The following is a 4374-nucleotide window of genomic DNA, read 5'->3' as shown; positions in this document are numbered from 1 at the left end:
ACCAACGTGCGCTCTGAATGTTGTGCAAAAGAAAGTTGCCTGCACTTTAACGATCCCCCGTCAGCACACCTGAACCAATCTGGCAACTTAAATAATGACGTTACACCACTCTTAGCAACGATTGGTCAACATCATTGCGTTTGAGCCTGGCACAGTGTGCATTTACGAGCGCATTTTGTTTCAATAAAGTTGGGTAAAATAAAAAAACTAGCACATTTTGTCACGCTGATCAACGCGTCCCCTCCTCCTCCCCTCCCGGGCTGCCTGGGTCCGGATGCTGGGGGGGCTTCTGGCCTGGGGGGCTCTCCTCCCCTCTCCTGGTCTGGCTGGTCTGGCTGGGTAGGATCTGGTTCACCTTATGAACACGGTTCACGTCGGCAGCATGCATGTATCTCCACCCCCACGTGCACGTGCACACTGCCACACTGCTCCCTGTCTGCTTCATCCCTCCTCCTTACCCACAGTGTATTGATGGACAGATTTTTTTCGCTCATCTTAGTGTCAGATTTTCACCTTTTATGTAACATTCGTCTTTCCAGCAGATCTGGTATAATTGTTACAGCTTAAAATAATAACTTATTCAAATCAGTGCTTGTATCCCCCACCTTTTCACCTTTCTTCCTTTTACTCTCTTCCACCCTCCCCTCACATTCTTCCCCTCTCCCTCCCCACACACACTAAATGTAACAAATAAATAAAAAAATTATACGACAAAAGGGGGTTTATACAAATCTACACTCTAGTTTCTTGAAGCTATAAAACCTCTTTTTGTGATAGTAAAACCTGTCCAACACAAAAGGCCTTCAGCTCTAATCTGTTTGCTCAGCTGTTGGACAGAACAAGTTGAAAAAAATATATATATATACTTACTGGGTATTTACATGTTGTGCAATGGTGTCTTTTGTGGTACTTACCACATGTAAGAACAAGGTAAGTACAAATAATGAACCTTAACCTTTAGGTGTGCACTCGTATGTTTCATGGTATTTCCCATGAATTTACCACAGAAACTACCCCTTAAGTACAATGAAATTGGACTGTAAAAGAAAGTCAGCCCTATTTCCATTCAACTACATGGTGCTTTCAGTACTAAATACTGGGTATGTTCACTTGAATATTACGTAGTACCTACCCCTTAAGTACAATGAAACTGGACTGTAAAAGAAAGTCAGCCCTATTTCCACTCTATTACATGGTACTTTCAGTACTAAATACTGGGTATGTTCACTTGAATATTACGTAGTACCTACCCCTTAAGTACAATGAAACTGGACTGTAAAAGAAAGTCAGCCCTATTTCCACTCTATTAGATGATACTTTCTGTAGTAAACGCTGGGTATGTTCACGTATGACCTTCCCGTAAAGTGTACATAAACACTTGGTCTTCTGACCTTACCAAAGGAGATAATGCTAACTTGTTGGTAAGGGTGAAGTAACTGCATTGTAAAAACATATTCTAGCCTGATTACTTTTTGTAACATTTGACAAATTAAAGAGAAACAAGACAGCAGTGAAAACAACAATCTTTAATATGATACACTTCTGCAGTATACAAAGTGTTATCACAATGAAATTTGTATCACGTTCTCAACAAAACAATAAAAAGGAGCATTCCAAAGAACAGATTTTTTTTCATATTATTTATCTTTTCTTCCAGAGTTTTGTGTTGTTTCAGGAATGATTCACATTCCTTTGCATAGCTCATGAGTTTGTCACCCACCGTGAAAACAGGAAATGGCCCCAGATCCTCACCTTTTCCAGCCAAAGTCATTTCTGCAATAGTTGCAGTCAAGTATATTGTGTTTTTGTCTATATTACACTGACGACATTTGGGGTCGTGCTTTTTGTCCGTTGAAATTCCTTCAGCAGAATTTGGTAACGGTGCAGGACTTCTTCAGGGTTTGTAACTACAACAAGAATCACAATACAAGCTCAAATGAACATAAAAAGCATAATGACTGATGAGATAAGAAGTATATTTTACTCATTTAATCATTTCTATAATGAGTTTGATAAATCTATATGAATTGTTTATTGTTTTGACTGCAATGCTTGAAATAAATTATCCTCATTTATAAACATAATAGATTATTCACAACTTCACTTTTTTTTAGCTACTTTTCTAAACATGAACTAATTAATATAACGTAAGGAAAGATGTAACATAACAAGGATAAATATTTACTTTTAATACAAAATACACCCCGAGTGTGTGTTTTTCTTGAGTAGGTCGGGGCGAGCAAATGTGCAAATTCCAAGCGCACTTGAATGCAGCATGGCTACCCCCAATGTGAATGAGTGGCGCAGCAGTTTGAATTTCTCTTCATTTGGCAGGTAAGCCAGGGTTTTTTTTAAATATTGGATGAATGATATGTAAATATTTAAACTGATCAAACATTATAAAGAAGCTAACCTCGTTATTTCAAGTCGCTCTCTCTGTGTTTGAAACGTGACGTAAGAATAAGAGCATGTCTGCTAACTTTAACCCTTGTGCTGTCTTAGATGACCTCCACCCTTCCATTGACGTGTTCTCCCTACCATGCATGACAAAGGTGGATAAAGGTGGAAAGATTTCATGTAATCCATGGACACCAGTGAAGATCATAAATCATTGAAGAAAAATGGTTCAGAGCTCTGTCTAGTGGGTTTAGATAACCCCACTCCCAATGTTAAAGTGCCTAGGATAGCACAAGGGTTACACTGCAATAATTTCAGTTGTTTCCAAATGAATAACTTTTCAAAGTTTATAATGAAAATCTACAATCATTGTTGTTACTTACCAGAAGAGGGGCCGCTGTAAAACAAGCATGTAGTCTAAATGATAAAGTCTGTTGTTCAGTCAGTGCACGTTTAAGCGCACGTCTTTCTGGGAAAATCAAAGAAAGGCATTTTTTAAAAAATAATGATGATGTACTTCAGTCTTTTTGCGTTTTTAGGGCAGCTATGGTGAAGACATCCCAGACAAATCCATGAAGCCACAGGAGAGTAAGCTAAAGTAAGCTAAATCTACCAAGTGGACATTTTATTTACATGAATGAACAGTTTGACTGCCTTTTCACCATTTTCTTTTCTTTCTCCTTTTTTATTTTATTTTTTTCAAATATGATAGAAGAAACTCTAACACCCAACAGTGAAGGTAACTCTTTGTAAGTTTAAAACATATTTTTGTGAGTAACTGTGTTAAAATTGCCTCTATTTGTTTTTTTCCTTTTCTTTTTAAATATGATAATGCAAATTGTAGGTGCAAATAATATTTATAAAGAACAAATACACACAGCAATTGCCTATTAAAACATTACTTTTGTAATTCTTTGTCTAAGCAAACTAGATTTTTTTATGGCAATTTTGATTTTTTTCCTTTATTTTCTTTTTTGTTGTTTTTGTTTATGTAACTAAAATATCCTTTGTACCTCATCAAAAAAGTGAAGTTGTGAATAATCTATTATGTTTATAAATGAGGATAATTGATTTCAAGCATTGCAGTCAAAGCAATAAAGAATTCATAGAGATTATTATTACAGAAATGATTAAATAATTAAAATATACTTCTTATCTCATCAGTCATTATGTTTTTATGTTCATTTGAGCTTGTATTGTGATTCTTCTTGCAGTTACAAACCCTGAAGAAGTCCTGCACCGTTACCAAATTCTGCTGAAGGAATTTCAACTGACAAAAAGCATGACCCCAAATGTCGTCAGTGTAATATAGACAAAAATACAATAGATTTGACTGCAACAATTACAGAAATGACTTTGGTTGGAAAAGGTGAGGATCTGGGGCCATTTCCTGTTTTCACGGTGGGTGACAAACTCATGAGCTATGCAAAGAAATGTGAATCATTCCTGGAACAACACAAAACTCTGGAAGAAAAGATAAATAATATGAAAAAATCTGTTCTTTGGAATGCTCATTTTTTCCATTTTGTTGAGAACTTAAAACAAGTTGTATTGTGATGATACTTTGTATACTGCAGAAGTGTATCATTAAAGATTGTTGTTTTCACTGCTGTCTTGTTTCTCTTTAAATTTGCCTCATAAGTAATAAGGCCAGACTATGTTTTACAATGCAGTTACTTCACCCTTACCAACAAGTTAGCATTATCTCCTTTGGTAAGGTCAGAAGACCAAGTGTTTATGTACACTTTACGGGAAGGTAATACGTGAACATACCCAGCGTTTACTACTGAAAGTACCATGTAATAGAGTGGAAATAGGGCTGACTTTCTTTTACAGTCCAGTTTCATTGTACTTAAGGGGTAGGTACTACGTAATATTCAAGTGAACATACCCAGTATTTAGTACTGAAAGCACCATGTAGTTGAATGGAAATAGGGCTGACTTTCTTTTACAGTCCAATTTTATGGTACTTAAGGG

At 36.4% G+C, this 4374-nt stretch overlaps 1 long non-coding RNA gene across 1 annotated transcript; it reads left to right on the top strand.

Annotated features, from left to right (window-relative positions):
• Positions 1 to 2105: 2105 nt before the first annotated feature.
• Positions 2106 to 3795, top strand: LOC110013519. The gene is made up of 4 exons (XR_002288668.2): positions 2106 to 2334; positions 2937 to 2995; positions 3110 to 3136; positions 3612 to 3795. It is a non-coding gene; the product is annotated as an uncharacterized LOC110013519 (long non-coding RNA).
• Positions 3796 to 4374: the final 579 nt, after the last annotated feature.

The sequence above is a fragment of the Oryzias latipes genome, chromosome 14 (assembly GCF_002234675.1).
Source record: "Oryzias latipes chromosome 14, ASM223467v1".
NCBI classification, from domain to species: domain Eukaryota; kingdom Metazoa; phylum Chordata; class Actinopteri; order Beloniformes; family Adrianichthyidae; genus Oryzias; species Oryzias latipes.
Note: the sequence above shows the minus strand (reverse complement) of the source record. Positions and strands in the feature narration are given on the sequence as shown.